The sequence below is a fragment of the Papaver somniferum genome, unplaced genomic scaffold (genome assembly GCF_003573695.1).
Source record: "Papaver somniferum cultivar HN1 unplaced genomic scaffold, ASM357369v1 unplaced-scaffold_57, whole genome shotgun sequence".
NCBI classification, from domain to species: domain Eukaryota; kingdom Viridiplantae; phylum Streptophyta; class Magnoliopsida; order Ranunculales; family Papaveraceae; genus Papaver; species Papaver somniferum.
Genome location: NW_020648415.1, coordinates 4,122,991 through 4,140,617, shown reverse-complemented (window position 1 = coordinate 4,140,617; position 17,627 = coordinate 4,122,991). Strand labels below are relative to the sequence as shown.

Genomic DNA, 17,627 nt, shown 5'->3' with positions numbered 1-17,627 from the left:
AAAATTTGTTTGATTCCGTCAATGGAGCAAACACAAGGGTTTTCCTGATTTTGATGTAATATGATTTGAAAACTTTGGAACTAAGATCCATGAATAGTTGTACTTGTATGTAGTATATTATATATGAAGAGGGATGGTGGTGATACTGGTAAATATGGTTGATGTAAGTGGCGGTGATAATAAGGCCGAAGATGAATTTTCATCACCCATTCTAAATTAGGTCTCCATATAATCTATTTTTATACCATGGGTGGTACATAGATAAAGTGTGGGTGGTATTTAGGTAAAACCAAAATCTTGTCCTTCCGCAAATAAGCTGACGTATCAAAGGATGACAAACGGACCCTTTGCCTTCTACCTTTGACCATTTTCTTGCAAGAAGTTATAGTCAAGTGATGACTAAACCATTTGTTTGATGTAGACTCAACAAGAGACCTCCCAGCAAACTTATTTGCTGAGAGATCAAGAAAATTTGAAGTATGCTTTTCCGGAAGAAAAAAAGGTGCAAAAAAGAATTTTCCGACCTACCGGATTCGAACCAGTGACCTAAGGATCATCTGCTACAACTACAGTCCTCCGCTCTACCAATTGAGCTAAGGTCGGTTTTGTTAGTTTCCCAAGAAACGAGCAAACAGACAACCCACCCCATAGTAAGGGGAATTGGTTTGTGATAGAGAAAACGTCTTAATATGTCTTTTTTCTTTCTTTTTTTACCAGGTCTGCAAAGAATAGTTACACATTTTTTACATGTACAAGAAGAGGAGGCCAATGCAATCCCAAGAAACTTGGAAAGTTAGTTGAATCCATAAGCCATGTCCTTCAATACTGTTGAGGAAATCAGGCTTCCCTACGAATTGCTAAATTTCTCCTTTTGCATAAGATGCCGAGCATGCTTGGCCATAGCATCTGCGACAAATTTAACCTCTCTGAAAAGCTAAAATAGCACTGTTAGAATCGGAAACCACCAAAGATGAAATTGAGTTGCCAAATATACTTGCAAGGTAAAACGATGTCTACATCAAGCTATACCTAGTTAATCGCAGACTAATACATTTATTAGATTATTCAAATTACTTAATCTGGTTCAATACATGTGCAAAACTTTGGCTCACCAACAACACTTACTCACTGATAACCGTAACTCTTGCATAATAGAAGCAAATTATAGTGTGATTTTTTCTATAGTAACACTAAATATCTCAATAGAAAAAAAATCAGTTTCAACAAATGGTACTTCAAAGATAAAGATCTAACCAAACAGCAGAATCAGAGAATTTTCAGCACATAGTACACCCTACGAATAAAGGCAACTCGTTCGACGTTCGGTAAATCCTACTATCCTCTCTGGATACAGAATTGCTTGTTCACAAATATACGGAAGTCAACAATACAAATATCTATGTCTATGATTTCCAAAAGCAAATGGAATTCTTGTCGAATAAATCAACTAAATGAACTTATGAAACTTACTAACAAAAGTCTGGCTAACCTCTGTGACAAATAGATGATATGGCATTCATAACCACACCATAACAGATGTTCTTCATGTTGTCCGTACATGGGAGTAACATGAATATCAATTCCGAAGTAACAAAACAAGCATATAGCTACAATGTAAAGAGAGCCTGCAAGTAAACAAAAAGGGGAAAGACTACATACCAGCGACACGGATTCATCTCTTCAAACCCTTCGTTTCAAAAGTATCTCTTGGTAACTCAACTGACCTTGGAATACCTATACTAATTTAGGAGCTTCTTGCTCATATGGTTTCACAAACTTGTCCAATAAGTACACGTCTACCATTGCTGAAAGTGAATGCAGAGGAATTTTTTCCTCAATCACACCCTTTTGAGACTAAAACTCCGATAACAGAGCACCACCTTGGGATAATGCTCCCCTCCAAGCTACAATCGATAGCCCTTGGGAATCTAAAGATACTTGATGAATCATAACCCATTTTACTCATAAGAAAAACCATAACTGCCACACGCTCGGAGGTGTTGTACACTTCCACAAACTTAACAACTTATTTAAGTAGAAGGTATTTTTGAGAATACACTACTGTTTTAATTTCATTTGAAACAAACGTTTGGCTATCACGTACATATGTCCTGATTACTGGAAGAGGATACTAGGAGAGAAAAACAAAATGAGTTACTAGAGTAAACTTCATATATCTCTTTAACATAAGGTCAAGTCACAACAAAGTGAAGAACTAACAAAGTAGCATGAAGATAAGGTCAAGTCAGTATGTTAGCACAGACATTCCAGCAATGGGTACCTGGAGTAGCTGGAAGCACAGGTGTGAGGTAATTTTGACAGATTAAAACCTAGATCTAGGTCATGTGGACAGCAGTTGGCTCATCAGTTTCAGGTTTACAATCATGCAACAAGTATGAAAACATAAATGAAGAAAACAGGGAATTCAGGAAGAGAAGAGGATTATAAAGGAATTACTTTTGTGGAATGCTTTTGGGATGCAAATACTAATATTTCGTATTCGGTTTCACCTCCATGATATCACAGGGGCTTCAAAGGTGCAAGAGGTTGTAGGTACTCTAGAAGGGCACATCACGGGGATCAAGAAATCATCCTGATCGTGATGAATTGGGTGTTGTCTCTAGAGTGCACACAGGTAATCATCAACTGGCAAAATAAGGAAAGATATGAAGACAGAAACAACCATCAGTGTCTAAACCATGGAAGGGAATAGTAGTATTAAGAAAGTTATGTAATATGTTATAAAATTCAATCAATGAGCTGGACTCCAAATTGCACTCCATTAGAAGCATAACAGCTAATAATATTAGCTGGGTTGAAGATGACTATCAAGACATGCAGTATTGGCCACAAACTGCAGGAAAGTTATCGCACAACCATGACTGTGATAGGAGAGGCTCGCAACAAAACAAGAGCTTCAGGGAAATGGATGACAGATACAAAGAAATGGGTTGAATCCTTTGGAAACTCATGTTTTTTGTAAGTAACAACATCACAGGAGAAGAAGAAGACACTTGCACCAGCATCTTCAGCAATTCCCCTCATGAATATGGCTCAACTAGTAACGGTAGTATAGTGCCAATAAGCAGTTGTTATCGCAATATCAACTCATAGATGGTACTGAACTACTAATGTAAGACTATTGAATTCATATAGTATATCTTTTGTTTTAAGAAGAAGAAAAAAAGCATATACTTCGGTCCATAATGCATCTTAACATGTATAATTATTTCCATGCGCATTCTCGAGCATAAAAACACTATATTTTGTTGCTTATAGGCTGCCAATACCCTCCTACTCATCTTCCTTGATGTAACTTATCCCTGAGATTTAATTAAATGTCTTCAGTTTATGGAATCTATCATTGATTAGTTTCCATAATAACAACAACCTTAACCATTCATATTTGCAGGACACATACAAATGGAATGAATCTTTGGCACAACCAGTATTGTAAGGAAATCTCCTACCATGTTTTGCCTGATGGGCATATTAGCACAAAGTGGAAAGAAAAAAGGGATGCTTTCTTACTACATTTTATATGTATTTGCTACAGCAGTCAAATTCAAAACGGAAAATGTCGGTTTGAAATTTACCTACAATAAGAGAGTAAGAAAACACTCACATAAAGTTGGATCGGTGATATAAATACATACTATCAGTAGGTCACGTATATTCACGAAGACAATGTGATTCGCATTTAAGTTCACATTAAGGTTACTACTTGTTATGCATTTTCAGAATGAATCTCAACGGAACTTACCAGCTTATAATTATCCAGGGTCTCGTCCTCCTACTATAGATGGTTGAAAGGCTGATCATGGCTTTCTGTCTCCTCATTTTCAACTGACTCCATTATGTTTGCATCTTCTTCCCCTAATTCTTTCAATGGAACTAGAGTGTTCTTGTGAGGAAATACTCCAGCAAAATGTTATGTAAAATCCAAGATCCTTTCCGAGGTTGAAGCTTTTGGGTTGTGAATGTTGATATGGTTATCACCGTAACTTAAGACATCGTAAATCTTCATAAGGGAAAACGATTTGCTGCGAAAAACCCTAAACTCTTCACTCCAACCCATTGACTGATGCTCCTGTAGCTCTTTATTGTCATAACAATTATCATTCTTCTTCTTCAATAGCCACACCTCACTGCAGAAAGCTTCAATTTCATCTCCATTTCTAGCAAAAGACAAACACCCATCCAAAACCTCTATTTGATGATAACCATAGAAATCTCCGTCTCTTGGCATAGGAGGTGAAAGATGTTCACAGAACTTTTCCTTGGCCAAATCGAAAGTAATGATCATATCTATATGATAGTCCAGCAGATAAAGAGCTTCATTGACAAAGATACCTACAGCCTAATGATATCTGGATCCAAAATTGAATTTTACAAGGTGTCTCCATCCATTTCCACTTCCTAGAATGTATATTTGAACTTCCATAGATGCGGTCTTGTTCTCAAACATAAAACTTACAACTTTATACTCATTGGACATAACCAAATCCTTTAGTCCTACGATCCTTTCCAGCTCTCATAATGTCTTTAATCTTTATATACTCTCTGGTGACGGGGTTACAAATATAAGTTTTTACTTCTAAAAATCTTTCTTGATAACCGTTACACGAACCAATAATGTTGGTATTACCCCAAAACGGAGGGTTGAAATTGAGCCGTCTAATTATCTCAATGGATTCATGATTCTGGTTATATTCAAAATACTGAAAACTCTCATTCTTCCTCCAATAAAAAGTTAAATCAATGAAACCCAACTTACCAGAATCATCTTGATGATTAAGATTATGCAATTGCATTCGGAAGAGTGATGAATGACGAACAACACTTCTCTCCAAGCTGCATACTAACTTGGATTATCAGGAACTGATTCAGTGGGTAGTGTGATTACTATAAATCTAGTACCACAACTAAATCAGATTTAATAGTGAAAATGATAACAGTAGAATGATAGATGAAATGTATGAAGAAAGAGGTAAGAAATATTGAAATGTTGACACCAGATTTAACGTAGTTCGGCATACTCAGGCCTACGTCCACGGGTTAGTGATTTTATTATGTGTAAGAAGAGCCTCCATTAATGAGGAGCTCTGCAAGTGAAAGAGGTAAAAAAACGATGAAAAGAGAAGAGCCCCCTTTTTCTAACCTAATCTCCTTCTTTATAAAGGAAAGATGTACCCAGCTAATTACTATGATATCCCTAGCTTAATAATTAAGCTAACAAAGAATAGTTGTAGTGTATGTTGATGTAGAGTTGTGTGTTGCTGATGACTTAATCAAGTGCCACGTGTTGATGCTTATATTTGGTATCTATAATTTTCCCCTTTTCATAAGGTTTGTTGGAAGAACAATCCTTAAGAAAACGTCTTTGTATCTTGCTTGTACCTTGCTTTGACAGTTGATGTTGCTATGTTTTATGCTGCGCCTAGGCTAGGTTTGATGCGGCTACCATTTCGTTGGTGCTTCTTGGCAATGGTGCGAAGTGCCTTGTTCCTGGGTATTTTGTTGCCCCGGTGGTTTGTTTTTCCATGCCTTGTTATGATGAGATATTTTAGCCTGAAATGTCCGCTTAAGTACAGAGTTGTGTTCTTATGGAGATGGATGCACATTGGTGCTATGTGTCTTGCTGGGAGCGTGGTGGACTTCGTTGCAACAAATTATAGGCAAGCGACTGTGGTGTGTGCATTTTGGAGCTGATAGAGGGATCTTCTTTCTATTCTGCATCTTGGAGTTATCTGCGTGTTGCATCATACATAATGATCGATGGTTGAGTTTCTCGGAACTGTATTGTACCGAACACTTGGTTACGTTTTTATGAAACAAAAAAACAGCACTGCTCAGCGACTCAAACATGTATTAAATAAATTTTAACTTGACCTGTAGGTGGCTTGAGTTTTTATTTGATTGATGGATCTGTCTTTTGGTCTTGAGTTGAGCCTGCTCCAGCAGTAGATTCACGCTCTGCTGCTCTATGGTCTTGAGTTGATCCTGCCCCAGCAGTAGATTGATGTTTGTCTCCTTTTGTGTCTGTAAACTTAAAATCAAAAGTTATTTCAATGCACAAAAATGCTAGTATAGCTCAATAGATTGAATCTGCGAGGTTCATGTCCAATGCTATTGGAATCTGCTATTGAGGGTAAGCTGGATGTCCCATTCTTGGCTTACATACCTGAAAAACCAAAGAAAATTGAAACTAAACCGTTAATATTTGATGTATGCGTACACATGTAAGTTGGTTTAAGTTAGACTGCATCATTTCGTTACATTTGTACAAGCCGAGTTGTAGCTTGAGTGAGTTCAGTTCTCCTTCGTACGTACTAGCACCTTGTCATGACTGGAGCCAGTGGCGCCTGCACCTTTTGTTTTTCCCGCGTATGCTAAATTAGTCCATATGGAAATACAATTAATAATAATAACCAATGATTCCTGTATAAAGGATATATTCTAGCAATACTTGCAGATTGATAGCGCTTTATGAGTGTAGAGGTAATGGGATAAGTATTGTTGAGAAACATATAAGAAGTATGTGGAGTGATTATAGAAGTACACGAAGTAACAATGATCACTAACGAATAGAAGTATGATAAAAATAAGACTCCGCAGTAAGTACTCTTCGACAAGAAGCATGAAGTATAAGAAGTACTTGAAGTACTTGGAGTACTCTTCTCATATAAGAAGTATATGAAGTACTAGAAGCAAGAAGTATAAATTGTTGAAGAAGTATACTTCGCGTAAGAAGTATAAAGTGCCGAAATAATAATTATCAATTCTTGGAGTAGTCTGAAGCACTACCAATAATGAGCATGAAGTATTCTTAAATAAGAAGTATGAAGTATACCCAATATGAAGTACACGAAGTATAACCAATTAGAAGTATGAAGTATAAGAGAGAAATACCACTCTTTACCGTTTATAAGGAGTAATAAGAAGTATTGCCCCTTGTTGAATGGCTTGGGCTCTTTGTAGAAGAATTTCGGTAAAGAATATGATACACCGAAGCATTAATACCTTCCCCTATTCTTTACCGAAGTTCTGAAACATCCCTGCAAATAAAGAGCTCAAATACGTCTTACCCTTTCTCATTGATACATGTTTTCTCGTAATTGTTGTGTGCAGCAGCAAAAATGGCTGGTGACTGACGGGTATTAACAGCTATGTCCAGCACTCAGCAGTAGCAGCATATGTACATGGCAGCTTTATGTCTTGTTTGTTGCGGATCAAACCATCGATTGGTGCTGAAGTCCATGTTTTGTAAGTGTGGGATGAGTGTTTGATCTCGTAAACTCACAAGGGGGTTTTACCTTGCGTTACATGTGGACCTGTCACCCTCTGGATAAACCATGGCCAGGGGATTACCAAGCGGTGGGGATCCGAAACTGTCGGTAACGTGGCGTATGCAATATAAACAAACACTTGTTCCGCCGAGCTGCCAAAGGCGTGTCATGTTGGGTATCTCTTTCTTCTGGAAGCCTCCCCCCCGGTCATACACTCATAGACACTTACGGGGGAGTCCTGAGAGATTGCATGTAAATGCTTTCCCCAGTATGATGTAACAATAAAGATTTTCAAGAGAGCACAGATAGTTGAGAAGAGCCTGATATTAGCTTATTTTTGCAGCTGCTATAGCTCATTTTTGCATCTGCCTGAAGAAGGCTTTTTGCCCCCAGCATTTTCAAGAAGAATAGCTACAGAAAATGCCATTTTGGCGGATTAAAGATTAGATAGAGAATTGAACACTTATTACGGATGGAATAAATCATATAGATTAGACACAAGGATTACTCAAACCATGTTAAACTAAAATAGATGAGACAGAAAGGAAATAAAACTTATTGGTTCCCATGAGGCCGTGACTATATTGCGTGATGCAAACTTGTCGTTGAAGACGATAATGACGATCTTCAGTCTACTGGCTGCACGACAGAACAGAACGGAAGCAGGAATCTTTTCTGAAAAGAAGTTGGTGTTTTCACAAACTTTAGTTTTGCGTTTATGCCCCCGGTTTTTCTATACATAAAAATGATAACAGTAAGCTTGTGAAATCTCAAACGATCAGAGGTCCTAATAAGCAACATATGTTGTTGTACTTGGCTAAACCTTCCCAAGAATTGCGGCAGAAAATATTATTCATGGTTACTATTAATAATCAGAGATTGGGAGGTAAAAATGTTCCTTGGTTAATTTTATGCTCGGAGATGATTTGTGTATTTCGGTTCTCTCGTGCTTTGCGGACTACACCATGTGGCATTAAGAACTGAAAGGAGGAACTTAAGATGTAAGCAATGATATAACAGTAGTAAGAGAAATAACAATAACAATCATAGGCGCTGCTAGTGATACAGTAAGTGTATAGGCCAAAGTCCTCCATGATGAGAGTGTAGTAAGGGGAAAATTGTGTGCCAGGTTGTTCTCATCCATGTTCGCACCAAAAATGTTGTTGCTCCTTCCTTAGTTATGATGCTCTGTCACTTTTGGGTGAAGTCTTTTATAATCCTGAAAATCAAAAAGAGAAGGAAATTAAAACTCATCCAATTTTCGCACTTTTGCGATTCTGTGTACGCGTGTAGCTTGATTCTCACTGCCCCTTGTTATTGTAAACTGGTGTTTCATAAGTATCACCTAATTTCGTTGGTAGCACTGCTACAAAAATACAATTTTTACATCAGTATAGAGTGAATTGACAAGGAATGAAGAAACTTGCACACTCAGAAATCAAACCAATGCTTGCTCCCACCATGTGTTACTGAATTCTTTTGCAATAAATGTTAGTGCAAATGGTTAAACATATAAAGCAGGAACAATCATTAGTTAAGAAATAATTTGTTAATAGTTCATTTCTGCCTCTGCACTTTCATGAAACAAAACGATGGAATGTATCAAAGATAAATGAGTTAGTCAAGGACTTTATCTGTATATGTGGTGTGAAATGTCATTTGGCAAACTCTCGACTGCTGCTTTCCAGAACGTTGTACGAGTAGTGATCATCCATTGATTCTGAGATGAGCCTACAAATCAATAATCCGACTAGAACACGAGTTGGATAGTTAGTCCCCTTGGTAAAGATTAAAAACCAAAATAGGCATGTTAATAAGTGAACCCAGAATTAAAACTTAAAGAATTAGGTAAAGCTTATCATTTCCACAGTCAACTACTGCTTATCTCATAGGTGACTCAGCTTCTTTTCTGTAGCCGTAGTGACAACGCGAAGCTTTTCTTATGGCTTTAGTGAATTCAATTCCCCACCAAACAAGATTCAAATAACAACTATCCGTTGATTTAAGAACCTAAATTTCAGTCGTTAAACTAGAATAAGATCGAAATGGTTAGTCAAACTTAACCTTAAATGAAATTGAAGTGCGGAAGACTAGTTGGTATTTGAACATGAATTAGACCTAAGCAGAAGACGTGAAACTTAAAACCATACTAGTGGCTCGGCTAATCATTTTACCAAACATGTTAAGCATACAAGTTCAGGTGTGACTAAACAATTTGTTATATAGGCCACACAAAAGGAAAATCATACCTGAAGCCTTTGGGTACGCAAGAAAATGTATAAGAAGAGTGGATCATTTCACACATGAGCGGATAATCCATACAGAGTAGAGACATGGATTGAACAAACCATGGTAAGTTATATCAAATGAAACGAAAAAGGAAATGAAACTTATCTGTTGCGAGGAGGTTGTGATTACGCTGGGTGATATCCTACGGAGCTGGAGCTGCGAAATTGAATCTCGGGAGTTCAACCTGAGATGCAGCATTTAACCACAGAGTTGAGCTTCGGAATTGAATCTGCGGAATTGAGATTCAGAATTGAGTCTGCGGATTGAAGCTTCCGAATTGAGTCTTCGGATTGAGGCTTCGGAATGGGAGTTTGGCAGCGGGCCTGAAGCTTCAGAGTTGAATTGAGCTGCGGAGCGGGATTTGATCATCGGAATTTGAGTTCGGAGTAGGAGTTGAGTATCGAAAACTGAGCAGCGGAACTAAAGCTTCGGGGAGGGACTTGAGCAGCGGATTTTGAAGCTTCAGAGATTTATCTGCGGGAATGAAGCTTGCATCTGCGAATTGAGTCTTCGGAATGGGAGTTTGGCAGCGGGCCTGAAGCTTCGGAGTTGAATTGAGCTGCGGAGCGGGATTTTATCATCGGAATTTGAGCTTCGGAGCGGGAGTTGATCATCGGGCTTTGAGCTTCGGAGTAGGAGTTGAGTATCGGAAACTAAGCAGCGGAACTGAAGCTTCGGGGAGGGACTTGAGCAGCGGATTTTGAGGCTTCAGATATTTAGCTGCGGGAATGAAGCTTGCATCTGCATATCTGTGCCTGCGGTTTCACAGATGTCAAAAGATTAGATAAAGTTTAACAACGCAGCTTATGTAACTTTATTTTCTTCGGCTGCGACTTGCAAGGTCCAAATTTCTCTGCGTTGTTGGTGCTGCGTGGTTGGAGTGTCCGATCTCTTCTCCATCGATGTAAGCTATTCACTGAAGCATAAGAAAAGAGAATAGATCCCTCACTGGAATAGACTTGATTTTAATAAAACACAGGAGAAATAAATTCTTTAACATCTCTCCCAGTTTCCTAGCGCCAAATTGTATTACTAAAAATCTAGTACCACAACTAAATCAGATTTAATTGTGAAAACGATAACAGTAGAATGATAGATGAAACGTATGAAGAAAGAGGTAAGAAATATTGAAATGTTGACACCAGATTTAACGTGGTTCGGCATACTCAGGCCTACGTCCACGGGTTAGTGATTTTATTATGTGTAAGAAGAGCCTCCATTAATGAGGAGCTCTGCAAGTGAAAGAGGTAAAAAACGATGAAAAGAGAAGAGCCCCATTTTTCTAACCTAATCTCCTTCTTTATAAAGGAAAGAGGTACCCAGCTAATTACTATGATATCCCTAGCTTAATAATTAAGCTAACAAAGAATAGTTGTAGTGTATGTTGATGTAGAGTTGTGTGTTGTTGATGACTTAATCAAGTGCCACGTGTTGATGCTTATATTTGGTATCTACAGGTAGAAAATTGAAATACTCCATCAAAACCCCCTTCTAGTTGAACTCAGCAAGATTTGCAGAGAAGGACGGTCCAGAGAAACTCTAGGGTTTCTTTAACAGATAGTGATTTTTGGCTGTGGAAAGAGTAACGAGAAAATGAATGGATTCGTCGTGAAGATCCCAATAATATAATGGATCTTATCCGGCAACTGTTTTGACGGTCACTGTTTCGGATAAGACGGCCGTTTTCACACTTTGGGCCAGAAAAACGGAAAGAACTGTGAAGGCAACAAGGGGAAAAGGTCATCTATTGCTCATTGTGGTCGTCTATCTTGATATGTGGGCACGACGATAACATACAACACAATCAACGTTGTGCACCCTTCTGAAACAAGAATTCGTATTTCTCATTTTCTCATTTGGGAGTGCATTATTCTAGAAAATAAAATTTTCTACTAAAAAGTCAAAATTTATTTTATTTTGTTTTGTTCACAAATTTCCGATTTTCAAAACGATGCACCACAGATAAAAAAGGTGAGGAAGATATCTCGGTTTTAAGAGGGTGCAAAAACTTTAAGGCTACCCATTTCTTTACCAACACCAAATCATTTAAGAGGGTGCAAAAACTTCAAGGCTACCCATTCCTTTACCAACACCAAATCATGCACCACTTGACTCTTTAAAATCAGCACACCTCATTATAATATTAAACTTCTCGAACTTTGGAGAAGATTGTAATATTATGTTTCTGTATAACGACATTTGAGAATATTTGTTTTCAAAGTTGTTATCGTTTCGGATCTTCGACAACAACATGCTGAGTTGAACACGTTCAGAATCATTGCAACTTGAAGTAACAGATAAATTCAAGGAGTTGAAGAAACCAAGGAAATCAATCATGATGGATTCAAGGAGTTTTTGAAGGTTTATTTTTGGGTTATTTGGTTTTTGATACTTACATTTTGTCCAACATTAGTGTTTGGTCTAACTTTTGTCCAACTTAGAGGTGGGTACCTGGAAATGACGTTGATCCGCATTGACCCAGTTAAGTAATGACGTATCTAAAATTTGGCTTAATTAATACATAATTACTAGAATATATTTATCTTTAGTGACAATGACTAACCATGTCCTCATCCAATCAAACACGTGGACGATTCTCCTTAGATCTCTATACACCTTAGAGATTAACGACTAAATTCATTTCCATAACTTGTTTCATTCTTTTATTCATCTCTCACACTTGAACGCACTCCCATCTGCATCTCCTTCTTTTTCTGAAAATTTGTACACACAGAAAGAAACCGCAAATCTCAAAATCATAATCTCCCTTTTCTTCTTTAAATCCCATATGATACCATCCGAAAATAATTCCTCTTCTGTTTTTCTCTTTCTCATTTGCGATTGAAGATCTCAAAATTTCAGATTGGAATTAATCGTTTGGCCAAAAAATTTCATTTTGAAATTAAATTTCAGACTATATTCGTATTTCTTTTGTGAGTTTGGTATGTTCAATTTTGGTATTGGATGGGTAAATTTTTAGGTTGGATATGAAATCAGGGTTATCTGGTGGAGTTTTAGAGTGACCTAAAATTAAAAATTGGGATTTTTTGGTTTTGTGACGTGTTCATAATGTTACCAGATGAATGAGCTTCAGAAAATGTTTGTGGTCTACTTTCTATTTATAGTGTGACAATTATAAAATATCGGTTCTTATGGGTTCTTCTTCTCTGCAAATTCATCTTCTTCTATTGGTGAATGATGGAACTACAAAAGTTTTCTTTTTATGGGATTTGTTGTTATTGCAGGCTTTCAAGTTGAAATAGGTACCTACAATTGATGTATGTTCGGTTTCTACTAATTTTACGCTGTTTACATGGTCTGATCTCCACATATGGGTATTTGATTCGAATGTAGTTAGTATTTTTCCTTCATGATTTTGGCAGAAGATTTATGCAGAGGACGGGTGATTATACCATTTTGGGTTCATTTTGTTTTATAAGATAATTGAATTTATGGTCGAACTAAAACAATTGAAATGAAAGAAAGAAGACGGTGGTTTTTAATTTGGGGAAGAACATGAAATTAGGGTTCTTCTTCAATTAAAATCTTAACGGCCATCTAGCGGCATTAAGTAATTAGATTTTTTTGTTTGTTTTTGTTATTATTAAACGGTAGTTATGATTTAACTGGGTCAACGAGGGTCAACATCATTTCCAGGTACCAACTGCTAAGTTGGACAAAAGTTAGACCAAACATTAATATTGGACAAAATGTAAGTATCAAACACCAATTAATCCTTTATTTTTTAATCCATATGTATTGGTAGTTTTGTCACTAAAATTGACAAAGGGGGAGATTGTTAGCATTGCTCGGTCGAACTCACAGGTGTTGCTATATCAAGGTTGTTGTCAAACTTAGTTGATCAAAACTATATCTTGATTTCTAGTGTACAATTAGTTAAGTCTCGGATTAGGATAGAAGTATATAGTTGAGAACGTACGTCACTGCGTTCTACCGTTTGAAGTCGAAGATCAACCGAAGTTTTTGGAGAACTTCTTCAACAAAAAGTAAGCGAAGACTGAACCACCTATTTCTCAAGTTATATTCATCTTTCTATCTATTCGACGATATTATATGACTAATTAGACCTATTGCAAGCATATCAAAAATTTCGAGTCAAGTTTATCTTGGTAATTAGTTCTCGAAATATATATGACTAAGAATTTTGGTTAAGGATTATTTATTGTTCATAATCTAAATCGTGATTCAAGATTATCATTCGAAAATAGCTTGGAACACTGATATGTGTCATTAATGTTATTTGAGAATGTTTGGAATTGATTTAGAGAGAAATATAAAACTACTGTAAATCTGGATACAGGACAGTATGCATACCAGTTCACATACTGGGAAAACTATGGTCCGGAGCCGTAGTACATGTACCCAGTACACATACCGGCGTAGCTATATGTCGACAACGACTTAGTGGTACGCATACCCGGTATCCATGCCACAAAAAGTCTGCGAACTCGTGAACCTGGATTGGTACGCATATCTAATATGCATACGGAAAAAGAACTGTTGGTTTTGAAACCAGTGTGGTATACATACCCAGTACGCAAACCGGAAAAGTTCTATAAGATCCATAACTTATTTTTGTCTTAAGGGTACACATATCCGGTTCATGTACCATGACAAAAAATAGTCACAAACAAGGTAGAGTGCACGTACCTGGTACACGTACTTTCCTTGTCGAATATTTTCAGATGCACATAAAATTATTTCTGTGAGATAATTAGCATTTGAATAAATCTCTAATAAAGACATTATATATACATGATTGATCACATTATAACCTACGATTGTGACTCAATCATAAAGTCTTATAGTGTTCATGAAAATGATTAAGCTTATGGATCAATTGGCTAGTTTTGCTAACCGTCCATGAACAATGTCTTTGTACAAGGTTCGGTTACAGTTCATCCTTGTTAGGTCATTGCTCGGTCGAACTCACAAGTGTTTCCATATAAAGTTTGTTGTCAAATTTAGTTGTCAAAACTATATCTTGATTTCTAGTCTACAATTAGTTAAGTCTCTGACTAGGATATAAATGTGGTTGAGAAACAGAGGATCACGACAATCATCATTGCGTTCTACCGTTTGAAGGCGAAGATCAATCGAAGCTTTTGGAGAACTTCATTAACAAAAGGTAAGTGAAGACTGAACCACCTATTTCTTAAGTTATATTCACTTTTCTATCATTGAGATGATGTCGCATAACTAATTAGACTATTATGCATAGACAAGAATTTTGAGTCAAGTTTATCTTGATAATTAGTTCTCGAAATATAATGACTAAGCTTAATGAACATTTGTTCATACTTGATGAATTTCGTTTAAGGACAATTTATTGTTCGGAATCAAAATCATGATTCAAGTTTTATCGTTCGAAAATAGCCTGGAACACTGATATGTATCATTGATGTTATTCGGGAATGTTTCAAATCGATTTAAAGAGAAATATAGAACTACTATAGATTTGGATACAAGACAGTGTTATCAGTCTTACAAAGTAGAAAAACTGTTATAAGTTTGAACCCGTATTACATGTATTCGTAAACGTAGCTAAGTAGTTATATATCGACTTGCAGATTTGTGGTACGTATATTCTTATGTATATCATGTGCAAATCTGTTTAACTCGTGAACCGGATCGATATGAATCCTCGTATGAAAACCATTTAGAAACTGTGGTCACGGAACCGGGATTAGTTTACAAACCAGTACACGTACCAAAACAGTTATGTGTTCCCAAACTCGGTTTAGTACCCAAACCGGTACGCAAACCAAAGTAATTCTGTGGACTCCGGAGCCGGTCATAGTCTTAAGGTTTCCAAACCGGTACGCATACCTAAATAGTTCTGTTAACTCTGTAATTTGGTTTGATTAAATGTTTACAAACCGGTACACGTACTCCGACTGACCTGAGTCACGAACGGCTATGGTATTTGTACTTTGTGCATTTACTAACTATGTCGATTATCTTCAACTGTGATAAAATTATTTTTACGGGATAATTAGCATTTGAATAATTCTCTAATACACTGGACTTAAATGATCACATGATTGTGATTCAAGGTTTAATGTCTTGAGTGTTCATGAAATGAGTATTAAGCTTTTAAGTTCAAATCGTCTAGTTTCGGCTAACCACGTTGAACATAGTCTTTGTACACGGTTCGGTTACATTTTCACCTAACCGTGTATATCTTGCTTATGTAAATCAGATTCAAACATTCATCTAACGGTGGATATTGTTTGCTTAGTTCCAAAGCTATCTTAGGTTAAACCTAAATCAACCTTGCTTTGAATGTCTATAAAAGGGAAACTTCAAGCAACTGAGGCTTTGAATCCCGATACTATTTTTTGGTGTGTCATAGTTGTATCTAGAGTCGTCCTCTTCCTAACTCTTTTAGGGTTTAGCGACTACAAAGTCTTCATAGGGATTCGTGAATCCAGGTCCAGTTATCTTTCCTTGATAGCTCGTGTATCCTGATCTTGATTGATTGTTGAGCTGCTCACTCGATCAAGATAGATAAAATCATCAAAGTTCTCTTCGTCTCAAACTTTGGTGATTCATTGCACAAATTTTATACTTGTGGGGTGAGTAATAATCTAGGATGCATTTCGGGTTGCATAAGTCCGGATTTAGAGGTTAGCTAGACTTTGTCTATTGCTATCGATTTCCATCACCTTTGATCAAACTATTTGATTATAAAAGGAAATCATATAAAGTATAGGATTAATCTGTGGGAGGCAGATTGGTTCAAAGTCTTCAATTGAGTTGAAGAAACTCTTAGTTAGTGTGACGTCATCTAATGGAATCAATTACGCAGAGTCCTGCTGGGATTCAAGAGGCGTAAGGAGGGCGACTGTACCTTAATTTTTAGGATACCTTTTAGGGCTCAACTACATTCCAGTCCGAAGTTAATTGGTAGTAGGTTAGTATATGTAGCGGCTTAATACAGTTTGGTGTTCAATCTGAACTAGGTCACGGGGTTTTTCTGCATTTGCGGTTTACTCGTTAACATAACTTCTGGTGTCTGTGTTTTTCTTTTTCCGCATTATATTATTTATCTTTATAATTGAAATATCACATGTTGTACGTTAATCAATCATAGTAGATACTCCCGACCTAGTTTGTTGGATAGGACTTGATTGATTTTTGGACATTGGTCATTGGTACCGTCCAAGTAATATCTTTGTGATTGGGTTCACGGATTTGATTCTGTAAACGTTCTAATCGCAAGAGATACATAACTATATATATTATTCCTTGATTGAGCTAAACTCTCGGAGTTGTATTGAGTTTGTCCATACATATTGCTTAAGAAAATTTGGTGGTGTATTTTGGCACCCCCCGCGTTTTCAATCTTAACCAGAGTGTATATCTTGATATGTTAATATCATTTCCAAGATTCATCTAACGGTGAATATTGTTGGCTTGGTTCCAAAGCTATCTTGGCTTAAACATAAAAGAAACATATACTTTGAAAGTCTATATAAGGGAAACTTTAAGCAACTGGGATCTTTGAATCCCTGACACTATTCTTTATGTGTCCTAGTTGTAAACTAGAGTCGTCCTATTCTTAAACCCCTTTTATGATTTAGCGACTAACAAGACTTCGCCTATGGATTCGTGAAGCTAGGTCCAACTATCTTTTATCTTCATAGTTCATGTATCCTGATCTTGTCCGATTATTGAGCTGCTCACTCAAACAAGATAGATAGATATCACAAAGTTCTCGTCGTCTCAGATTTTGTGATTCCATAGGTTTAATACTTGTGAGGCATAAGTCCGGATTTTGAGGTTATCTAGACTTTGTCTATTGCTATCAATTTCCAGTCTCACCTTGATCTATGATCAAAACGGAAATTACACATATAGGCTTATCTGTGGGAGGCAGATTGGTATAAAGTCTTCAATTGAATTGAAACAACTCTTAGGCTGTAAAGGACGTTAGCTAAGGGAATCAATTTTCCGGAGTCTTATTGGGATTCAAAAGGCGTAAGGAGCGTGACTGTGATGTGATGGTTTAATTCGGCCTCAACT

General features: G+C 36.9%; 1 non-coding gene across 1 annotated transcript; it reads right to left on the bottom strand.

Annotated features, from left to right (window-relative positions):
* Positions 1–518: 518 nt before the first annotated feature.
* Positions 519–603, bottom strand: TRNAY-GUA. Its single transcript is given in 2 exon segments — positions 519–554; positions 567–603. It is a non-coding gene; the product is annotated as a tRNA-Tyr (tRNA).
* Between the last annotated feature and the right edge of the window lie 17,024 nt (positions 604–17,627).